Here is an 8587-nt window from a genome sequence, read left to right as displayed (position 1 = left end):
GTGTGTATACCTCTGTTCTTCCTCATCACACCCGTCACACCAATCACCAGTCCCCTCTAATCACACCTATCTCCCCTCATCACACCTATATCCCCCCATCACATCTCTGTCCCACCTCATCACAGCTCTGTCCCCCTTAACACACCCCTGTCTCCCTCATCACACCTCTGTCCCCCCTCATCACAACTCTGTCCCCCTCATCACAACTCTGTCCCCACTCATTACACTATATTTTACTTACCTTCCAATGGTCTGGTCTCCACTTCTGTCTGCACCCCTCCCTCCCCACATAAAGTGGGGGCCTGGATGACCTAGTCATAATATAAGAGGCTACATAACTATGCAGTTTCCCGGGGATTTTAATGAAAATGTGATGGATTACTATGCCACATATCATTCTGCTGAATGTATTTCTGTTTTTGTTAGAAGTCTTTTCTGACAGTACATCTAATTTCTTGTAACAGTTCTGTTAGTATGGAGTCACAATTATTTGGAAAGCTCCAAGCTGAGTATTCTGGAAGCATCCCACCCTGTAAAGGTATACAGGTTATAGCAAGTAAACTGCTAGATTTCACCCACACAATATGTAGTATTATTGCACTCAAGAGTAGAGTGCAATAAGCAGTTGTAAACGTTTCTCTACCAGATTATGCTCTCTGCCTGTCTCTACCAATGCATGTGAATCTCAGCACCTGCTCCTCCTCCTCCAGTGAAAACAGTTCAGCAAGCAAGAGACAATGTGCACTTCCCCGTTTAGCAGTCAGCTATCAGAAAGACAAATACAGTAAGTTAGTGTGATATCTGCTGTATGAGAGCTGTAGGACGGCTGTGCACCACTGGAGCGCTCCTGTCTAGTACCATCTCCAGTTCCCCCCTCCCCTCCCCCGCTGCTCTCCAGACATTCTACCATTCAGTGCACTGCACGGCTCTTTAAATTGCCCGCTCCTCTTGTCAGTGAGCTCCGGCTTTGGTGTCGCCCACCTGTCTATGCCGCCCTAGACAATGCCTATTCCTGCTTCATAGGAGAGCCAGTTGGGAGACTGCAGGATTATCTAAAGAGGTATGCAATTGTGGAATGGAGTTTACAACAAGTGCAACTCCTAGATCACCATTACAGCTACTGGATATATGGAGTATTGATGCCCCTTGGTACACAGCTCATGAATGATCGGGACACTTGTTTGACACACGTATTACAAGAGTGCAGATCGTGTCTCATGGTAATGGGCAGGAACGGTTCCTGTGAAATATGTCTTGCTTGAACTGAATGCACTTCCATAGCTTTCCTGGTCTAAGCTTTCATTCAACCAAGGGCAAAGGACACTGACCTGGATCACCAATCCGAAATAGCCCGGATCCAAAGAAAACACCTATTTGGATCAATCAAATAGCAGAACACAGACAGGTAAGAAGTCCTCCTTTGCGGACGTGTGGGCTTTTATTTCTATTCATAATAAATGTAGGAGAGAGATTTACCTTCAAGAAATCACACGGGGTTAATGTGCTGGTAGGTGAAGTGGTTTTCATTCAGTGCGGAAAAAAACATGATTTCTTGAAACCTGTTGTCATAGTAGTGGGGGAAACTAGCTACACTCTGCATTAAACGCATATGTATAATGACTTTCATTTTTAATTAGGAAAATGTGTTTTTGGCATTAGGTTGGTAGAAGTGTCCAGTCATTTAGATTTGATAATTTACTATTCAAGGGTTGCAGGGAACTGAACTATGGACCCATCACTCTGTGATTCTGTGTCACAGGCAGCAGCCTATCAATATGGACTGGAAAAACTAAGCATTTTACGGTTACTTGCCCCTGCCTTTCCCCAAAGAACTGTAGAAGCCAATTCACCCAGCTATTAATATTTTCATATGTCAGTGGTTAAATATGTTTAGAGACAGAGAGGCTGAAAAGAACTTTACAGCTGTGTGTCACATTTAGAGGGACTGGATGAGTTTATTTTTTATTATTTTAATATTTTCATAGCTGCCATGTAATAAAGGTTACACACATGCAAGCAGTAGAGTCCTTAGTGGGCAGATGGCTCGCTGGATAATGTGTGTATTGCTAGACGTTACTCTTCATTATACATATGTATCAGTTATTGCTGCTGTTTTATGCAAGGGCATGGATGGATTTTCAACATGTATGTAAGAAGTATCGGCAATGTCCAGTCGAGAAATCTAGGTTCTTGACTGTAGCGGTTTAGATAATTATTTCTGTTAGCGATTATGGGATAGTCAGGATTATCTGGGTTAAATGACTGAAGCACAATCATAAGAGCATGAGAACAGTTGCATAGACACAGTGGTAATTCATGTCAATCATATCAAGTAGGAAAAGGTTCAACAGGCTACCGTGTTTATAGCTCCTCTACAGTGTGTCAGACAAGACAGAATGGAGCATACCATTTCATTCAGATGTTATCAAGTATCTTATTCTGCCGGGTGTTGTCTCACTAGTGGAAACCTGGAAAATGATTTTGTTTCTCTTTGCCTGCAAATTGCAGTGATTAAACTCTCCTCACATCCTCTTCTTGACATCATTAGACTTTGAGTAAACGTAAATGTGGTAAACAGTACGAGGACTCGTGCTCACTGGTCTAGGTAAACATAGGCTAATGGTGTGCAATGAAGCATCCCCCATAAAGAGCACCACTGCAAACCCCCTAGTAACAACTAATGTATGTTTGTAAAACGTCTGTCAGCACAGAGCACAATGTTTTACCTGTGCCACTGTTTTATCAAAATGTCCAGACTTCTAGTGACACCAGCAGACTACAATAATAATATGCACACTTTAAATAAATGTCTACTTTAATTTTCACATGGTTTAACAATGCCTTCCAATATGTAATATTGGCTTTTTTTTTCATTTACACATTTTAGCAAAAATGAACATAATACATGTTTTATATTTTTTTCTGCTCTGTGCTTAATCACTGAATGAATGCTCACTGCATAAGTAAATACAGCCTGCACCATCTACTTGTAGTGTGTTGCTTTGAAAATTGTTTGGCTGTTATCAGATGTTTTGATTGTTCATGAAGGTGAAAGAATCAGTAGAATGCGGATATATGCAATATTTTACCGAAGCTGCACTGGCATCCTATGTCTGCTTCAATTTACACTGTGAGGGGTCTCAGACAATGTAGCAAGAATATAGCAGCATGCATATAGGCAAGAGCTATTCTCAGATGATAATGATTTCCAGTAGCTGCTGACCCAGGCCAGGTTCCAACTTGCTTCCTGTAGGTATAAAAAACTGCACGTCTTAGTGCCAATCTATTGAGGCATCAATGCTGTTACTCATGCTCTGTGTTACTTCTGCTTCGAGCCAAAGATGAGTCATAACATTTGGGCACAGTGGCATACTGATTAAAACACAGCTTTATCGTGATGGAAACTTTGATTGGGGAACAGTGGTGTGGCTCTTCAAAAGAAAGTGCAGGTTCCTCAGTTAAGTAGACAAGACTTTAAGGAGAAATCCTTGAAATCTTAGAAATTGCTGACTTCAGATTGCATGCGTCATGTTTTATTTTTTGGATGACATTGAGAATTACTCTTAACTTCTAAATGCTGTCTTTAAAGAGAAATGACCACTTAAGTTGGTAACAAGTACAATGCAATAAATCAACATACAGAAGAAGCTTGGGCTAATTTAAATCTATTATGCATAGTTCACCCTATGTTAGTAATGTTTTTTGTGTGAAGGCATTTCAAAGGCTATAGATAATACCACTTAAGCATTATACAGTTTTTAAAATGCATATGTTTTTCCCATGTTGTAGAGTGGGGTACATCACAAGGATCAATCAGTTTAGGGGAGAACAAAATCTAGGCATTTTTTAAAAACATTAATGATTACGGTTGTTGTATGTAACTGCAGACCTTGGGGGGGGGGCGAAATAAATATAGCTTTAAAAAAAGTACACCTTTTAGTTTTAAAATCCATCAACATAGCATCATTGTGGCTTTCTAACCTAATTCCAATAGTTAGTGTGATGAGCTCTAGGGTTGGAATGCATAGTCCTTTCCTTAATAGAGTTATGCCTACTAGCATTGTGTACAAAATGATCATAGCATTGTAACATGAAGGTCACCAGCACTGATGTCAAGTGTTCTCCATGTCATTTGTTGAGTATTCTCGATGTTATATTTATCCTTTAAATATTCATATATAAACAAGGAGAAAAAACTTGCACTTTGAAATTCATTTCATAAAATAAAATGTTTCCTAAAGCTTTGCGTAAAGCAGAAGAAATTCACCACTGTGCATTCTTGAAATAACCATATAGGACTATACTGTGTATATAAGCTGGCAGTCTTCCACTCCGTCAGTCATCCCCAGCCTAAACATACAGCTATGGTGTAATATCATTTATATTCTTCTTTTTTTAAAACTAGACCTTTTCTGGTGCCAATTTTATATTAGATATAAGATTGTATATATAATAGAATGTCATACAAATTAACACATCTCCCATTGTATATAATAAAATAATTAAGGATAAAAATGTATTCTTTGAAGGAGTTCATATGTATTCAAATAATTGAACGTAGACTAAGAATATTAATATTTATTGAAGAGGACCGCCACATAGACGCTGACTTGCACGTCATGCACATGTATTTCTGGAATGATTTGCTATGTATAGAGAGAAATAAAGCTGTGCAATTTTGTTAGTGCATTGTAACGTTTCAATTCTGACATACTTAGTGGTTACCTTTCAGGTATGACATAGTTATTCATTCTGAGAATTACATTTTTCCTATAAATATTTATGAATGTATTCAATGTTATTTGTACATTGATTTAGATGAGTCATGTGGCTTTCTATAGGTGACATTTATTTACTTGTATATATTCATTGGTAATTTAGAAAGTAGTAAAGCTCCCTTTGTCTGAATGTTTTTGTGACTCTTTATGGTTCATCTGCAGAAAATTCCACAAGCACGTATTTAATAGTTATTTAACACAGTTTACAACCAACAGTCAGTTCAAGCAAAAAGTTTATTATGGATCCTGATGTCCTGTAAATTGTGGCTATATTACAAGTAATTCTTTTTTTCCTTTAATTCATTGTGACTTGATGCTGAAACAAGATTACACATACTAGTTTATTAGTCTTATTAAAGCTTTGTATATTTTATTCTTTTTAAAGAATGACATTTGAAGGTCATATTGAAAGTGTTCTCTGCTCCGACTGTTATCGGTGGTTGCTGTAGTTTGTATTTTGAGCTGGTTCTTTGCTGTATTTTTATCATATTATGTGGTTCTGATATTCTTATAGTTTACGGCTACAAGTAGACTTAGGGGTATATTTACTAAACGGCAGGTTTGAAAAAGTGTAGATGTTGCCTATAGCAACCGATCATATTGTAGCTGTTGTTTTGTGGCATATACCAAATAAATGATAACTAGGGGTCTGATTCATTAAGGATCTTAAATGAAGAGGATTCTTATTTCAGTCTCCTGGACAAAACCATGTTACATTGCAAGGGGTGCAAATGAGTGTTCTGTTTTGCACATAAGTTAAATACTGCCTGTTTTTTCATGTAGCACACAAATATCAACTTTAAATTTCAGTGTACAAATAAGCTATCAAGTATTTGTGTGCTACATGAAAAAACAGTCAGTATTTAACTTATGTGCAAAACAGAATACTAATTTGCACCCCTTGCATTGTAACATGGTTTTGTCCAGGAGACTGAAATAAGATACCTCTTCATTTAAGATCTTTAATGAATCAGGCCCTAGAATCTAATTGGGTGCTATAGGCAACGTATCCACTTTGTCAAACCCATAGTTTAGGAAATATACCCCTTAAATGCTTAAATAAATGGTAATAAATGGAACTGAAATGTAAGATTTGTTCTAGCCAAAAATGTATGCTGAAAAACAAAGTGCTCACCCCTTGAGACATCTTGGCATGGTGACAAAATACCTGTCTTATATCATGTTTTCATTAATATTATTTATATTTTGGGGTAAAATCACTTAGAAAGCATGTTCATAAGTGCAAATGTGGTTAAACTAAACATTGAAATGAAGCTACTTATTTAAAACATCATGCAGCCCAACCATTATAGTTACAGGGAAGTCATCTTAGAGGAGTCAGAAGGTCATTGACAATGAATTTGTATTAGAATGTCATAGAAATATGGACGTTTTCAGTGAGTAACTTTGTTTAACCAAAGCTGTTCTGAGTTATAAAGAGATACAAGGCAGTAAAATTGTTTACAAAATATCAAAATATATCTATTATCACTTGCATTGTCTAGTAGTTTATCATAAATATTTTAACAGGAAAATACCAAAATGCAAGCTTGTTGTTGGGTTAACATAGCTATGTTTGAAATTATTTTGAATACATAATCCATTCAAAGTCAGGAGCAAGTCTGCTGCTCTGTGTAAATAGCATCATTCATTATTTTTGAGTGGCATATGTCTCACATGCTATAGTTATCATTTCATTCATTGTATTATATAATTGCAGTGAGCTAAATTTACATATAACCGTGGAAATGTGATTGTGCATGTCATGTAATTACTTAATTTGCATATGACAATGTATAACTATACCATTCAGGGGTTTACTAAACGGCCATCTTCACTCTGTAACTCATGTAGCTAGCATGTATTTTCAAAGTGCCATCTTTTAAACCACCAGTGTTGTAGCATGAATCATGGCAACTTACACCATAAATGCACAATGTAAAACTCTATATGTAGGTATATGCATTCCCAAGTGTTAAAAATACATTTTATACAACAAATGGTCCATTATTCATGATCTTTTTTCAAATCTGCAGACCTTTCCCTATGCCCTGTTCACATTCACATCCCAAAATGACAGCTCTCACCCAATCTTTCTACTTTCTAATATATTTTAATGTAGGGGGTGCATTATTTATAATACACTAATCATTTTTGCTAAAAACAAACATTTGAGAATTTTTAGTGTAAATGTAATTAACAGCGGGCGGAGGGGGGTATAATTAATCCTTATAATAAACTAGTCTTTTTACTCAATAATGCACTGATTATTAGTAGTCACATAGATATTACTTTTTATACATAAATTATTAACAAGTTTTTAATATTACTTGTTCATTGTGCAGAGTTTAGGATTTTTACATATATTAGCGTCACTTGCATATTATAAGGATCTCTTTCACAGTTTCACCTGCAAGTATCCACACCACTCTATATTCTCATAATTGTTGACTTCCTTCTGCTGTATTACAGCAAACGTGAAGACACTATAGATAATCTTTAGAGAATAATTTGAACATTTAACTTAAAGTATATCTGTAATCAGTAGCTTCTGCTATGTTACAATTACATGAATTCTTGTAACTCACTCATAGCTTTGTGCAGCACTGGCTATAGACAGTATTTTTTTCCCCCTTGCATGTTATCTGCATATTTACCATCTGTCTCTGTTTTGAAGAGGGAGAAAACCTAACATTTCAACTGGACAAAATTGAAGGAAATGCACATTCTTTGGCAGATTTCTTACTATACGCAGCTAAAAACATCTCACACATTACAGGAATTGAGACTATAATACATTTTACAGCACTTTGGGGCTCATGTAGCATTGGACCAAATAGCATTTTCTGAACCTTTTTTTTTTTTTTTACTTCTGAGCACGCCCACAAAGCACTAGCTAAAGTTGCGGCCATATGTAGACTCAGGGGCTTATGTTAAGTTGAACGCAAATTACATTCTTGGCCTATAACACGCTTTTTTTTACTTCTGAATACTACTCCAGAAATTAGTGGTTTGTGCAAATGCTCAGATGTAAAATAGGATATTAAATAACAAGAACGCAATTTGCGTTCAACTTATCATGAGCTCCTGAGCTGCATCTTGCAATTATGGCCGCTTGCGGCCCCTTACATATGAAGAGGTAATATAGGGGAAGGTGGGGGCATGTAAGGGCAGGTTAGAGAAAATGCGAGTGTAAGTTACGAACTGATAGTGATGACGATTAACTGAGATGTGTCTGGCTCAAGAAACCTGTGTAAAATGTAGCTTTTATTTTGGATACAATTCCCATCTGCATTTAGATGGAAATTGCATCCAACTCTACAGGAGGCTCTTTATGAAATATTTGGCTTTATACTTATGTACAACAGACCCAATGGACAATTTGGAAAGGGATAGAGGGGATTATTGATCCAAAATAGTTATTGGTCCAACATAGGGACACTTTTGAGGTATTTATTTGTGCTTATACAAGTGACAATGTAATATTTAGCACGCTGAGACAAAGAGAAAGTGACTGATTCAAGGTGAGAACAAGCAGAAATTAGCACTCGAACTTTGGCTTCCAGCAAGTGTCAGTATCAACTGAAATGCGTAAGTAACACTGTGTTGCTTGGATCATTATAGGCAAGTAAAAAGTAGTTTCACCATATGCATTTAAAACATTGAAAGTGTTAAACTATATAAAGTGATTTAATTCACATTGCATTAGCGATCAGTAACATTTTGTTAATGTGGTAGTTCAGCTGCCTTTCCACTGCTGGTAAGATATGAAACCAATTTAATAACTCCATACCAGACATTTGCCATAG

The 8587-nt window shown here is 36.7% G+C and overlaps 1 protein-coding gene across 1 annotated transcript in view; it reads left to right on the top strand.

The window, feature by feature from the left end:
• The first annotated feature begins 763 nt into the window (after positions 1-763).
• The window catches only part of CALN1 (calneuron 1), a 368040-nt gene continuing 360216 nt past the window's right edge, over positions 764-8587 (top strand). Inside the window, exon 1 of the mRNA XM_075198074.1 lies at positions 764-1405. The gene's annotated coding sequence lies outside the window, so the exon portion shown is untranslated. The remainder of the gene's footprint in view (positions 1406-8587) is intronic.

Source organism: Mixophyes fleayi, chromosome 2 (assembly GCF_038048845.1).
Source record: "Mixophyes fleayi isolate aMixFle1 chromosome 2, aMixFle1.hap1, whole genome shotgun sequence".
NCBI lineage: Eukaryota > Metazoa > Chordata > Amphibia > Anura > Limnodynastidae > Mixophyes > Mixophyes fleayi.
The sequence above is the reverse complement of the archived record's forward strand: the minus strand, read 5'-3'. Positions and strand labels throughout refer to the sequence as shown.